Raw genomic sequence first — 16,964 nt, 5'->3', positions numbered from 1 at the left:
GTATAGAAATAATATGAGGAACGAGGTTCATAAAGCTTGAAAAAGAAATACAATTTTGTTATAAATGTGATTTTAATCGAACATAAATATTTCAATGGGCATTTAGTTGTAACAAATACAAGAGAAGTATGAACCTTGTTTGATATTAAACCCTAGATATCTATCACGAATGAGATTACAACTGATAAACCAACGAGTTTTATTAAAACATTATTATTGAATTCTTTAGAACCTGTTGTTATAATTAGAAATGTTGTTTTAACCGGTGTTTTTCACTCTTATTCATTAAGATAAGAAAATCTTTTTCCTGCTCATATTTTGTGAGTGCTTGCCAAATGAAAGTAAGGAAAATATGATAAAAAGTTTTAATTACATGTATAGAAATAATATGAGGAACGAGGTTCATAAAGCTTGAAATAGAAACACAATTTTGTTACAAATGTGATTTTTAATCGAACATAAATATTTCAATGGGTATTTAGTTGTAACAAATTCAAGAGAAGTATGAACCTTGTTTGATATTAAACCCTAGATATCTATCACGAATGAGATTACAACTGATAAGCCAACGAGTTTTATTAAAACATTATTATTGAATTCTTTAGAACCTATTGTTATAATTAGAAATGTTGTTTTAACCGGTCTTTTTCACTCTTTTTCATTAAGATAAGAATATCTTTTTTCATCACATATTTTGTGAGTGCTTACTAAATGAAAGTAAGAAAAAGATGATAAAAATTTTAATTAAATGTATAGAAATAATATGAGGAACGAGGTTTATAAAGCATGAAATAGAAACACAATTTTGTTATAAATGTGATTTTTAATCGAACATAAATATTTCAATGGGCATTTAGTTGTAACAAATTCAAGAGAAGTATGAACCTTGTTTGATATTAAACCCCAGATATCTATCACGAAGGAAATTACAACTGATAAGGTAACGAGTTTTATTAAAACATTATTATTGAATTCTTTTGAGCCTGTTGTTATAATTAGAAATATTGTTTTAACCGGTGTTTTTCACTCTTATTCATAAAGATAAGAATATCTTTTTCCTTCTCATATTTTGTGAGTGCATGTTAAATGAAAGTAAGAAAAAGATGATAAAAAGTTTTAATTAAATGTATAGAAATAATATGAGGAACGAGGTTCATAAAGCTTGAAAAAGAAATACAATTTTGTTATAAATGTGATTTTAATCGAACATAAATATTTCAATGGGCATTTAGTTGTAACAAATACAAGAGAAGTATGAACCTTGTTTGATATTAAACCCTAGATATCTATCACGAATGAGATTACAACTGATAAACCAACGAGTTTTATTAAAACATTATTATTGAATTCTTTAGAACCTGTTGTTATAATTAGAAATGTTGTTTTAACCGGTGTTTTTCACTCTTATTCATTAAGATAAGAAAATCTTTTTCCTGCTCATATTTTGTGAGTGCTTGCCAAATGAAAGTAAGGAAAATATGATAAAAAGTTTTAATTACATGTATAGAAATAATATGAGGAACGAGGTTCATAAAGCTTGAAATAGAAACACAATTTTGTTACAAATGTGATTTTTAATCGAACATAAATATTTCAATGGGTATTTAGTTGTAACAAATTCAAGAGAAGTATGAACCTTGTTTGATATTAAACCCTAGATATCTATCACGAATGAGATTACAACTGATAAGCCAACGAGTTTTATTAAAACATTATTATTGAATTCTTTAGAACCTATTGTTATAATTAGAAATGTTGTTTTAACCGGTCTTTTTCACTCTTTTTCATTAAGATAAGAATATCTTTTTTCATCACATATTTTGTGAGTGCTTACTAAATGAAAGTAAGAAAAAGATGATAAAAATTTTAATTAAATGTATAGAAATAATATGAGGAACGAGGTTCATAAAGCTTGAAAAAGAAACACAATTTTGTTATAAATGTGATTTTAATCGAACATAAATATTTCAATGGGCATTTAGTTGTAACAAATACAAGAGAAGTATGAACCTTGTTTGATATTAAACCCTAGATATCTATCACGAATAAGATTACAACTGATAAGCCAACGAGTTTTATTAAAACATTTTTATTGAATTCTTTAGAACCTATTGTTATAATTAGAAATGTTGTTTTAACCGGTCTTTTTCACTCTTTTTCATTAAGATAAGAATATCTTTTTTCATCTCATATTTTGTGAGTGCTTACTAAATGAAAGTAAGAAAAAGATGATAAAAATTTTAATTAAATGTAAAGAAATAATATGAGGAACGAGGTTCATAAAGCTTGAAAAAGAAACACAATTTTGTTATAAATGTGATTTTAATCGAACATAAATATTTCAATGGGCATTTAGTTGTAACAAATTCAAGAAAAGTATGAACCTTGTTTGATATTAAACCCCAGATAACTATCACGAATGAGATTACAATTGATAAGCCAACGAGTTTTATTTAAACATTATTATAGAATTCTTTTGAGCCTGTTGTTATAATTAGAAATGTTGTTTTAACCGATCTTTTTCACTCTTATTCATTAAGATAAGAATATCTTTTTCCTTCTCATATTTTGTGAGTGCTTGCTAAATGAAAGTAAGAAAAAGATGTTAAAAGGTTTTAATTAAATGTATAGAAATAATATGAGGAACGAGGTTCATAAAGCTTGAAATAGAAACACAATTTTGTTACAAATTTGATTTTTAATCGAACATAAGTATTTCAATGGGCATTTAGTTGTTACAAATTCAAGAGAAGTATGAACCTTGTTTGATATTAAACCCTAAATATCTATCACGAATGAGATTACAACTGATAAGCTAACGAGTTTTATTAAAACATTATTATTGAATTCTTTAGAACCTGTTGTTATAATTAGAAATGTTGTTTTAACAGGTGTTTTTCACTCTTATTCATTTAGATAAGAATATCTTTTTCCTTCTCATATTTTGTGAGTGCTTGCTAAATGAAAGTAAGAAAAAGATGATAAAAACTTATAATTAAATGTATAGAAATAATATGAGGAACGAGGTTCATAAAGCTTGAAAAAGAAACACAATTTTGTTATAAATGTGATTTTAATCGAACATAAATATTTCAATGGGCATTTAGTTGTAACAAATACAAGAGAAGTATGAACCTTGTTTGATATTAAACCCTAGATATCTATCACGAATGAGATTACAACTGATAAGCCAACGAGTTTTATTAAAACATTATTATTGAATTCTTTAGAACCTGTTGTTATAATTAGAAATGTTGTTTTAACCGTTCTCTTTCACTCTTATTCATTAAGATAAGAATATCTTTTTCTTGCTCATATTTTGTGAGTGCTTGCCAAATGAAAGTAAGGAAAATATGATAAAAAGTTTTAATTAAATGTATAGAAATAATATGAAGAACGAGGTTTATAAAGCATGAAATAGAAACACAATTTTGTTATAAATGTGATTTTTAATCGAACATAAATATTTCAATGGGCATTTAGTTGTAACAAATTCAAGAGAAGTATGAACCTTGTTTGATATTAAACCCCAGATATCTATCACGAATGAAATTACAACTGATAAGGCAACGAGTTTTGTTAAAACATTATTATTGAATTCTTTTGAGCCTGTTGTTATAATTAGAAATATTGTTTTAACTGGTGTTTTTCACTCTTATTCATAAAGATAAGAATATCTTTTTCCTTCTCATATTTTGTGAGTGCTTACTAAATGAAAGTAAGAAAAAGATGATAAAAAGTTTAAATTTAATGTATAGAAATAATATGAGGAACGAGGTTCATAAAGCTTGAAAAAGAAACACAATTTTGTTATAAATGTGATTTTAATCAAACATAAATATTTCAATGGGCATTTAGTTGTAACAAATACAAGAGAAGTATGAACCTTGTTTGATATTAAACCCTAGATATCTATCACGAATGAGATTACAACTGGTAAACCAACGAGTTTTATTAAAACATTATTATTGAATTCTTTAGAACCTGTTGTTATAATTAGAAATGTTGTTTTAACCGGTGTTTTTCACTCTTATTCATTAAGATAAGAATATCTTTTTCCTGCTCATATTTTGTGAGTGCTTGCCAAATGAAAGTAAGGAAAATATGATAAAAAGTTTTAATTAAATGTATAGAAATAATATGAGGAACGAGGTTCATAAAGCTTGAAATAGAAACACAATTTTGTTACAAATTTGATTTTTAATCGAACATAAGTATTTCAATGGGCATTTAGTTGTTACAAATTCAAGAGAAGTATGAACCTTGTTTGATATTAAACCCTAAATATCTATCACGAATGAGATTACAACTGATAAGCTAACGAGTTTTATTAAAACATTATTATTGAATTCTTTAGAACCTGTTGTTATAATTAGAAATGTTGTTTTAACCGGCTTTTTTCACTCTTATTCATTTAGATAAGAATATCTTTTTCCTTCTCATATTTTGTGAGTGCTTGCTAAATGAAAGTAAGAAAAAGATGATAAAAACTTATAATTAAATGTATAGAAATAATATGAGAAACGAGGTTCATAAAGCTTGAAAAAGAAACACAATTTTGTTATAAATGTGATTTTAATCGAACATAAATATTTCAATGGGCATTTAGTTGTAACAAATACAAGAGAAGTATAAATCTTGTTTGATATTAAACCCTAGATATCTATCACGAATGAGATTACAACTGATAAGCCAACGTGTTTTATTAAAACATTATTATTGAATTCTTTAGAACCTGTTGTTATAATTAGAAATGTTGTTTTAACCGTTCTTTATCACTCTTATTCATTAAGATAAGAATATATTTTTCCTGCTCATATTTTGTGAGTGCTTGCCAAATGAAAGTAAGGAAAATATGATAAAAAGTTTTAATTAAATGTATAGAAATAATATGAGGAACGAGGTTTATAAAGCATGAAATAGATACACAATTTTGTTATAATGTGATTTTTAATCGAACATAAATATTTCAATGGGCATTTAGTTGTAACAAATTCAAGAGAAGTATGAACCTTGTTTGATATTAAACCCCAGATATCTATCACAAATGAAATTACAACTGATAAGGCAACGAGTTTTATTAAAACATTATTATTGAATTCTTTTGAGCCTGTTGTTATAATTAGAAATGTTGTTTTAACCGGTGTTTTTCACTCTTATTCATAAAGATAAGAATATCTTTTTCCTTCTCATATTTTGTGAGTGCTTGCTAAATGAAAGTAAGAAAAAGATGATAAAAAGTTTTAATTAAATGTATAGAAATAATATGAGGAACGAGGTTCATAAAGCTTGAAAAAGAAACACAATTTTGTTATAAATGTGATTTTAATCGAACATAAATATTTCAATGGGCATTTAGTTGTAACAAATACAAGAGAAGTATGAACCTTGTTTGATATTAAACCCTAGATATCTATCACGAATGAGATTACAACTGATAAGCCAACGAGTTTTATTAAAACATTATTATTGAATTCTTTAGAACCTGTTGTTATAATTAGAAATGTTGTTTTAACCGTTCTTTTTCACACTTATTCATTAAGATAAGAATATATTTTTCCTGCTCATATTTTGTGAGTGCTTGCCAAATGAAAGTAAGGAAAATATGATAAAAAGTTTTAATTAAATGTATAGAAATAATATGAGGAACGAGGTTTATAAAGCATGAAATAGAAACACAATTTTGTTATAAATGTGATTTTTAATCGAACATAAATATTTCAATGGGCATTTAGTTGTAACAAATTCAAGAGAAGTATGAACCTTGTTTGATATTAAACCCCAGATATCTATCACGAATGAAATTACAACTGATAAGGCAACGAGTTTTATTAAAACATTATTATTGAATTCTTTTGAGCCTGTTGTTATAATTAGAAATGTTGTTTTAACCGGTGTTTTTCACTCTTATTCATAAAGATAAGAATATCTTTTTCCTTCTCATATTTTGTGAGTGCTTGCTAAATGAAAGTAAGAAAAAGATGATAAAAAGTTTTAATTAAATGTATAGAAATAATATGAGGAACGAGGTTCATAAAGCTTGAAAAAGAAACACAATTTTGTTATAAATGTGATTTTAATCAAACATAAATATTTCAATGGGCATTTAGTTGTAACAAATACAAGAGAAGTATGAACCTTGTTTGATATTAAACCCTAGATATCTATCACGAATGAGATTACAACTGGTAAACCAACGAGTTTTATTAAAACATTATTATTGAATTCTTTAGAACCTGTTGTTATAATTAGAAATGTTGTTTTAACCGGTGTTTTTCACTCTTATTCATTAAGATAAGAATATCTTTTTCCTGCTCATATTTTGTGAGTGCTTGCCAAATGAAAGTAAGGAAAATATGATAAAAAGTTTTAATTAAATGTATAGAAATAATATGTGGAACGAGGTTCATAAAGCATGAAATAGAAACACAATTTTGTTATAAATGTGATTTTTAATCGAACATAAATATTTCAATGGGCATTTAGTTGTAACAAATTCAAGAGAAGTATGAACCTTGTTTGATATTAAACCCCAGATATCTATCACGAATGAAATTACAACTGATAAGGCAACGAGTTTTATTAAAACATTATTATTGAATTCTTTTGAGCCTGTTGTTATAATTAGAAATGTTGTTTTAACCGGTGTTTTTCACTCTTATTCATAAAGATAAGAATATCTTTTTCCTTCTTATATTTTGTTAGTGCTTGCTAAATGAAAGTAAGAAAAATATGATAAAAACTTTTAATTAAATGTATAGAAATAATATGAGGAACGAAGTTCATAAAGCTTGAAAAAGAAACACAATTTTGTTATAAATGTGATTTTAATCGAACATAAATATTTCAATGGGCATTTAGTTGTAACAAATTCAAGAGAAGTATGAACCTTGTTTGATATTAAACCCTAGATATCTATCACGAATGAGATTACAACTGATAAGCCTACGAGTTTTATTAAAACATTATTATTGAATTCTTTTGAGCCTGTTGTTATAATTAGAAATGTTGTTTTAACCGGTCTTTTTCACTCTTATTCATGAAGATAAGAATATCTTTTTCCTTCTCATATTTTGTAAGTGATTGCTAAATGAAAGTAAGGAAAAGATGATAAAAAGTTTTAATTAAATGTATAGAAATAATATGAGGAACGAGGTTCATAAAGCTTGAAAAAGACACACAATTTTGTTACAAATGTGATTTTTAATCGAACATAAATATTTCAATGGGTATTTATTGTATGGTATGATAAAACAATAAACTATTGGGTTAAACGGTATGTGTTCTGGCCAACCCACGAATATGCTTTCCATGTTTTGGACGTGTTCGGGTTTAACCTATCAACTCGCGAGCACGAATCGTTTAACACCCATCTAGCTAATAAAGTTATGTTGAGATTAAGGAAAACAAGAAAAATATAGTGGTATTAACTGAAAAAAATTTTGCGGTTGCAGCTAGATGTCAATTATATAGATTGTATTGAATATGCATATTTTGATTTCTTTTACTTTGGAAAATGTATAGGTAGTAAACTTTCGTATCATAAAAACCAAGTCGTGACCTAACCAAACTTCTGTTGCGTCTCCACCGCGAAGCGGGTTAAATAGTTAGGTTACTGTTAACTCTTGGTAATTAGGTTACATACGTTTATGATTCAATGAAACTCGAGATATTGTATAGAATGTACACTTCTTTCCTATTGGAAATTTCGAATATGGAAAACGTTTGACTAAAAAGAAACATGCCGAAAATTTCTGTCACATTTGACTTAACAATGGTTAGGCTTACAAACGAAGTTACGAACCGAACGTTTGACTAAAGCGAAATATGCCAAAAATTTTCATCACATTTGATTCTATAATGGTTACGCTCGTAAACGAAGTAACAAATAGAGCATATTTGACTAAAAAGAAACATGCCAAAAAACTTCTACCACATTTGACTTAATGATTAGGCTTGTAAACTCAGTAATGACCCCGTTCTGTCACAACCCAACCTACGGCGGAAATGTCGGGGCGTGAGTTGATTGCCACAGCTCACAAGGTACTATCATGCAATTGTAAAGCGACAATATCTAATTAATTTATTAATTGTCAACGAACATTTAAGTACAATAAAAATAGAGAAAATTACAATACAAAACCAATTATTCTTGTTTATGTTTAACATCCTAAGGTCATCTCTACGCGAGCTTCAGTTCGATAAGCAATCCAATCTATAACCTGCAAATGCGTACAAAATATATATATATTTGTTAACAACACATGTTGAGTGAGTAGATTCACCAGTTTTGACACAAACAAAATGATAATATATAATGATATAAATAATAGGGTAAAAAAATAAGCAAAACTGTTATCTGTGAGTATAAACAATGAAAGTGTTAAGCAAGTAATGAGTGTCGGTGAAACCATTGCCAATGCGAACGGGCTCCGGCCACTACGACGGTCGTATGATCATACTATAATGAGATTATGTTGGACCTCTCCGAATGCGATTCAAGTAAGCAAGTAAGCAAATAGCAAGTATTCCTAATAACACAAACAGTCATTCAATTGATACACAACACAAAGATTACAGTTTGCGTTTGAGAAATAATAAGATAAATAGTTTGATAAATGGTACGCAAGTGTCCCCAAAACATTTGAAAACAGGTAAAATAGGGGAGTGATTACTCACCTGATTAGTAGAACAAAACACAAGTGAGGATGTGAGAATGATGAACCTTCAGGATTCACCGTCAAGGATTCCTAATAACATAATATTATAATTTAATTAATAATGAGATAACATGATTTAACAAATTAAGATTTCGTTGATTTGAGTTATGGTTGGGTGTTGTAATGTTATTGATTGTTCGATGGAAATTTATTGTTATTATTAATGCAAAACAAACATTATTGTTAATTATTTACTTATAATGTGATTATTTGTTTTATTATTTATAAAATACCACTAATACACAATATAATACATTTATATAAATATCTAAATAACATAATTAAGTACGTCAGTTAACTAAAATGATTTGAGTAAATATAATATTTAAGTAAGATAATTATATAATACTATAACTAAATGTTTATATCATCTACGTTTTTAAATAAGTATTTATAGTAAAAAATATTTAAGCAAATATGCATTCTGAATAGTTAACAAAATTTACGATAAAAGTATATTTAATATGTTTGAAATATATTTGTTTAGAAGTAATACATATATAATGAAGTTATAAGTTTATAAAAGCGCACAAAGACAATATAACGTGAATTTAAAGTGTCAGGTTTTAATTAGATTAATTAAAACAGAATATACTTATATCGTATGATATATACATACATATATATATATAAAGAAATCTATAACGAGCTTATTTGACTAGAAACACAATACTTAAAGGTGTCGGCTTGATAAAATAAAGTTTAGTTAATAATTAATATTAATGATAATTAATCAAATCAAGCTAAATAAAAATAAAAAGGCAAAAGCGGCTGCTGTGGATCGAACTCGCGCCATGAGCTGGTCCAAGGCCTTAACAGCTGTTGCAAAGCCACACAAGCCAGCAGCTTAATTGGTTAAATACTGAAAACGAAATTATTTATAACTAATCTGCTTAAAACCCAATTCAATTACAAACCCTAGATAATTAAATCAATTAAATCTGATTGTATTCGTGTAAATTGGATTAGGGGTTTTGATACTCTATGAAAAACGATCTCGATACATAAATTAATTACCTGTTGTCGGCCGTAAACGAGGATGAATGGCCTTAACAGACGTCGTCGGCCAAAGATGATCAGAACTGAGCTGAACGATGATGAATAAGAGGAATTAAGTTGGGGTTTCGATTAATCAAATATAAACGACTAGTAACATGTATTCTAATTACCAGATTATGGCCGACTTGAAGAAGATTGGTGATGAACTAGTTGCGACGGCTGCGATTCAAGAACACCACGTTTAGGGTTGCGTTGATTGCAATTAAGTTAAGGTTATGATTTGGCTAGTTATATGTATGCTATATCTCGTTTTAATTGGGATATAACGAAGTTTACAAGACCAATTGGAATTAGATTGGGTTGGTTTTAGGTTTCTCAATGTATTAACGAGATCGATTCCAAATATAGTACTATGATTATGGTCCAAGAAAGTTTAACGAGCAGTGGTTTAGACATGAATACAAGTTAATGAATTAGGGTTAGGTTAAGATGATAAAAATTAACATTTTATTGAATATTATATTTATAATTAAATTACCGAAAACATAAATGGTTCGGGTATTAGGTTTGAATGTATTAACCGAGATGTTACACGTTCGGTGAGAAGTTTGTTTATGCTGGCTGTTTTAATAAACGAACACAAATTTTCATTCATGAAGTTGAATGAATGAACATTATTTCATTCATTTACGTTTGTGAACGTTCGTTTATGTTGGTTTGTTTCCTTTATGTTCATTTAGTTAAATGAATGAACATTGTTTGGTTTGTTATTTTTGCGTTCGTTCATTTACGTTTTGTTTATGTTGGTTTATTGACGTTTATCTATGTTTGTTTAAAGAAACAATTTTGTTCATTATAAGTATTGGCAATCGAAACTAGAACAATCTAACCCGAGAAAACTGAAACTCGCAAAGAGTGGTTTCTATTTTTTCTTTTTCATTTTAACTCGATGTCGACTTTAACCTTAATCAACTACATAAATTTAACCAAAACCACTTGAACCGAACTCGATTATAGAAGCTAACTGAACCCACCCAAAACGAGTAAACAACACTTGACGTTTTAAATGTTTTTTAACGTATTCGATGTCTTAAATCATTTTCATATTCATGTTATTATCCTTAAAAATCGTTTTTAATCACAACTAACATACTTATGTTTATTAGAGGACCATGGTTTAGTGTTTGCGCTTGCTTCACCCATACAGAACGGTTTGACTTGATAACTTTCACTCCATAATTGTTAAAACTGTCAAAATTAGGTAATTAGCATAGAAAAGAAGACTCATAAGAGACATATTAGAATATACAAAAACAAATATTATATTCATAAGCAATCAAGTAAAGTGGTGAGCTAATCGTAGATGATTTACTTCTCAAAATAATCAAGTCAAATGAGCTTATCAAGTCTAACCTTATTTTGTTCATTAACAATTATGGGTAAATAAATATGGGACTACACTGTATTCAGGTTCATGTTGTTAAAGAGACATTATGTGGGTTAAAACTGATTCTAACTTTGCATCTTTTTTTATTTTTAAATTGAATTTGACTCTAAAAAAAGTCAAAATAACGTATAGACTGTTGACTAAAGTAGAAATTTCTATAGGATTTTGGTTGGTCTGGAGTTACCAAAGACATCAACATCAAACAAATTGTCAAGATCAATCTTCAACATGATGTATGTGATATTTTCTACAAAGTCTACTAAAATTTTAAAGTGTATATATCCATGTACTTTATATTTAACTAGGTTATTGTCCCGTGGGCGCCACGGGTGGAAATATAGAAATCGTCTAACAAACACGTATAATTTCAAACGACAATATTTCCCGTCCTCGAAAGTAAGTTAATAGAACTTATCTAAATTCGAAGGATAGACAAGGTCTATTAAATCAGATATTGGATATAATTAAAAGATCATCGGAATATGTACATTCATCTTTCGTCATTTGAACCCCCCCCCCCCCCCCAACATTCCCTTCACCTATATCCAATAGTCAATTCGCAAATTATTTTATTTCTTCAACATGTAAGGATTGACATCTAACTGTGAGCCTCGTGTTTTTTTTTATATTTTAAGTACCTTGTGCTTTTACAAGGTGTAGGAAGAACTACTTGAAGTGTAATTTAAAATAAACACGAAGAAAATTCTATACAATTTAACTATTTATTTAACAAAAATATCAAAAATTTAGTATCTACAACTCCCTAAATACTTCCTTGTATATAAGGTTTATACTTTAATTTGTAGCATTTCGCTGTTGATAAATATAAAAAGGAACAAATTGGTTTTTTAATAGCTAATAACTAAACATTTACAAATATCAATTGGCTTATATAACCTGTTTAGCGATTCATAGAGCCATAAATTGTATACACTCTAATACTGACTTGAACTTGTTGTGACTTGAAGTCAAGATGTTAATAACCCATATTAGCTCAAACATGTTCTAAATCATGACACGAACCTGCACAATTTGACATGCCTAACTACATATCCATATGGCTGCTAATAACAGTCCGGATGTGGCAACCATTCGATATAGTGACGTATTTTATTTTCCATTAGTAAGATACTAATAATGTAATCATTTTTTAATACATATAAAAGATGAATAAAATAATTTTTAGTGGTTCTTAAATATTTAGTAGTTCTCATTGAGCCCAACAGTATGTATAAATTTTAAAATATTAGTTTTATTTATTAATATGTATTAATAATCTTTATATCCATGAAGATAAGTATCTACAACATATGATATATTGATAATAAAAAATCAAATTGCTTTTTGATCTTGGCTGGAAAGTAGTTTAATATATTAGAGAAATAAAACTTTCTCTTTTTATAATACTCTTTAGAAATGAGTTTAATAGACTTTACCTAAATCTTGTTCATATGCAACCAATCTATTTATTTTCCTCCCGAAAAGTCATGCACTTGGCCATTAACATCTTCTCCATCTTATTTTTGCGAAATGAAATCAACCACAACAGTATTATCTTATGAGGACCTACTAATTATTATAATGTAAAAAAGGTATCAAATTTAATAATGAAAATATTAAAATTGTATAGTAATGATAAGGTAAATAAGATATTTGGCCCTCTGTATAAATATATATGCAATTTGTAAGCACCTTAATGTTGTTTTGTAATTCCAAAAAATCGGCAGTGTGTATCTAAACCATCATGGAAGAATATTAAATAACTAATTAGTAGTTAATCAATTTAAAGGTCAAAAGTAAATTAAGTACGCAATTGATGAATGTAAAGTAAGAAATTACCTTGTATTCAAATTCCATTGTCAAGCTCTTGATATTTAATTATAATAAAAAAAATAGTTTATAAAGCTTTCGATAAATAAAGTAAAAAACCTTATACAACAAACACCAAATAAATTGAGGTTTTTACCTAACACCCGATTAGAGATTGAGCATGAGATGATAATTTATATAGCCTTTTGATATCTTATTTTCCATTAGTAAGATACTAATAATGAATTAATTTTTAATACATATAAAAGGTGAACAATATAATTTTTAGTGGTTCTTAAATATGTAGTAGTAATTGAAGCTTACTATTGTGTAATAGTATTATTCCTCCTAATCATTATACCTCCACATGGGGCGTCATCACCATAAAACTGTCTCAAAAAAGCTTTTAATAATTCCTGGCTGGGGTCGAGCTGCCAGGTCAGCTTGGAAAAATTTTATTTCCATTAACTGTCTTAACACATTTTTCATTAGATTTTTAATTTATTTTCTAATCGAACTTGACTTTAGGAGAAGTTAACCTTAGGCGAACTTAGCTTTAGGCGAAGTTACCAGCTAGGCGAACTTAGCTTTACAGCGAAGTTGCCATCAGGCGAACTTGGCTTCAGGCGAAGTTGTCATCAGGCGAACTTGGCCTCAGGCGAAGTTACCAGTTAGGCGAACTTAACTTTACAGCGAAGTTGCCATCAGGCGAACTTAGCTTGCAGGCGAAGTTCATCAGGCGAACTTAGCTTGCAGGCGAAGTTCTTCGCTTTGAAGGCGAAGTTGCCCAGATGAAGGCGAAGTTGCCCAGGCAGCCGCTGTTTTAGTTTCTGATCGGCATTTCGAGCGATTTTAACACCCTTGCTATGGTTCAATATCACCCACTACGCTACCCGACCATTTTTGGTCATTTATACACTAAAAAGCTTGGATCTTTAAACTTCAAAGATCAAGAATCATACCTTTTTGGGCTTGTTTGGATCTCGTTTACTTGCTTATCACCACTAATCGCTCTCTCTCTCACTCGGGTCTGCCGGATCTGCCCGGATCTGCCTTCGGTCCGGCGGCGAAGTTAGTGTGGTATGTGTGTGTTTTTGGAGTGTTAGGGAGTTTGGTGAAAAAGGAAGATATTTTGGGATTTTGGGGGTATTTATATCCCTGAAATCCCATTCTCATTTAACCCCTCTCAATTAATCCAAGTCCAAGACCCGCTCCTTACCCGATATTAATTAATTACGCGAAATCACTAAACATAACTTCCTTTATTCATCATTAAAATTTTAGGATGTTACAGATGGCAAATCCCTCTAGCTCCTGTCGGACATAGACTCGGCTGGTGGTGGCGTAGTTAAGGACTGTGGGCCTTATACGTAACGTAGATGATAGATGTAAACGTAGATAGGGACGGTGAGCCTTATACGTGTTACAGATAATAGACGACAACGTAGTTAAGGACTGCGGACCTTATACGTGTTATAGATAGGCATCAGCATAGGAAAGGACTGTGGACCTTATACGTGCTGTATATGTAGCATAGGGGAGGATTGCGGACCTCGTACGTGCTATGAATTAGGTTGCAACATAGGGAAGGACTGTAGACCTTGTACGTGTTGTGGATGTAGGATGGTATAGGGAAGGACTGCGGACCTTGTACGTGCCATGAATGGTGAACATAGGTAAGGATTGCGGACCTTTTACGTGTTCACGACCTTGAGTACAGGTATAGACGGCGGACTATGAACGTACTCTCGGTGGACTGAGGTTAGGGATTGTAGATATGTATGTATGGTAGTATGTATGTAGAACAGAAGGGTAACTAGTTAAGTATGGATATGTATCTTCGGATATGTATGTATGTGTATGTATTGTATGGCGTCCGATTAACTAGAACTCACTCAGCGTAGCTGACTTTTAGTATGCACGCAGGTGATCAGACCAAAGGACTAGCATGAGGATGGCACATGGAATGGATTGAACGGCTGGCATCTTAAGATGGAAGAAAAGATGTTTTAAATATAATGATTTGTTTTATAATATCAAAGAAGAGATTGAATGTTTTGTAACGAATGCTTCAAGTAAACGTTTCCGCGAAAGTTTTAATGAACTCTGATTTGTAAGAACTGTGTTTATGATTAAATCCGACGCTAAAGTAAGGCTACCGGGTTCGGGGCCTTACAAGTTGGTATCAGAGCCTAAGTTCGAGAGATTTAAGCATCCTACATGCTTAGACTCGAACAGAGAATGAGATTTAAAAAGAGAAAGAAAGAAGATGCCAGTTCAAGATAGCCATGTGTCACTCAAGCAAGCTCAGTAACGGTAAAGTATGTTAAATAATGTATAAGGATGTTCGCTTAGGCATAGGATTAATTGATTGTTTGATTGATTAACTGTTTTACGGTAGAAATTAGCACAAGGGAAATCATAAAGGGAAGTATGTAGGACCTGAGGAGTAATGCAAATAGTTAATTACACTTGATCAACGTCATTAACTACTTACATTACGAATCATGTGCTAAATAATTCCCGGAGTGATGACGTTTGTGTTTTCTTTTAGAATACTAATGGCTGGAGCTGGAGAAATTGTTGGAAATGGAGGTCGCACTGGACATCGTGGCAGGCCTCGTCTTGTCCGGCAACCCTCGGTAGAAGAAGCTTCCAACACCGAAGATGAAGGAAGCGCAGCTGGAGGAGACCAGAACAACAACGAAGAGGTTCAACTTAGCCCTGCAGTTCAAGCAGTCATTCTTCAAGCTGTAGTTGCTGCTGTGAAGAACCTGAATCCCGAAAGATCTGCTGGAAGCCGTGAACGAACTGCTGAAGGGGCGGGTGGTGATGGTAGGAAGGATGGGGAAGGAGAAAGAGAGGCCTCGAGTGAGGATAAGTTTGTGAAGGTCGATGACAGGAAAAGAGGCCAAGATGGGTGCAACTATAAGTCCTTCAAAGGATGCGACCCGCCAAAGCTGACTGGTTTGGGAGACGCAATCACTACTCTCCAATGGTTAACCACTATGGACAAGGTTATCCGCATTAGCGAATGCCGTCCCGACCAAGCTGTGGGTTATGCTACTCAGTCATTTGAGGAAGAAGCTATGTATTGGTGGGAAAGTGTGGAGCAGAGGAAGACTAGGGATGAGATCAAGGCGTTGAGATGGAAGGATCTGAAAGAGTTGGTGATGAAGAAGTTTTGTGCAGATGCCGAGGTTGAAAGGACGGAGATGAAGTTCCTGAATTTAAAGGCCGGTATGATGACACATCGTGAGTATACTACTGAATTCAACCGACTATCTAGGTTGGTGCCTGATATGGTTGACACTGAGGTCCAGAGAATCAAATGTTATGTTAGGGGATTGCCACAAAAAGTCCGCATGTTAGTCAGGGCAAATAAACCTGCTACATTTGACTCTGCTGTTGAACTTGCAGAAGTGGTTTATGCTGACCTGGCTGAGGACGATGTGGTGGTGGAGGAAAAGAAGGAGAAGAAATGGGCTACCTCTGCTAAGCGGTCTGGCGAGATGGTGACAACAACTGATGAGAGGAAGGCCAAGGTTGGGAACAAGGATGCATGTAAGACGTGTGGACAAGTGCATCGGGGAGAATGCAGGACTGGGACAGACAAGTGCTATCGGTGTGGAAAGAGTGGGCATTACTCTCGAGAATGCCCTGATCGTCCAAAGTGCTTCAAATACGGAAAAGCTGACCACATGGCTAGGGATTGAAGGAATCAGGGGCGGGAGGTGCGAAAGGATAAAGACTTGGGGAAACTGCAGAGAGGAACACTTGATGAAGGAATAATTGCTCATGCAATGGTTTTATTAAATTACATTTGCTTGAGAACTTGTTTTGTGTTAAGGTTTAAAACTTATGTTTATCAGTGACGTGTAATATATTGAGTTTGGTTATGAATGATTATTATGTTATGAGGAAATGTTGTTTTAGACAATAGTGTTAAAGGTACTAATCAAAGCCCTTGGAAGGATGAGATGAGTCTT

This window comes from Bidens hawaiensis, unplaced genomic scaffold, assembly GCF_021521415.1.
Source record: "Bidens hawaiensis isolate Kalapana, Puna unplaced genomic scaffold, B.hawaiensis_p1.1 tig00007738_1, whole genome shotgun sequence".
NCBI classification, from domain to species: domain Eukaryota; kingdom Viridiplantae; phylum Streptophyta; class Magnoliopsida; order Asterales; family Asteraceae; genus Bidens; species Bidens hawaiensis.
This window is presented reverse-complemented; position numbering follows the sequence as displayed.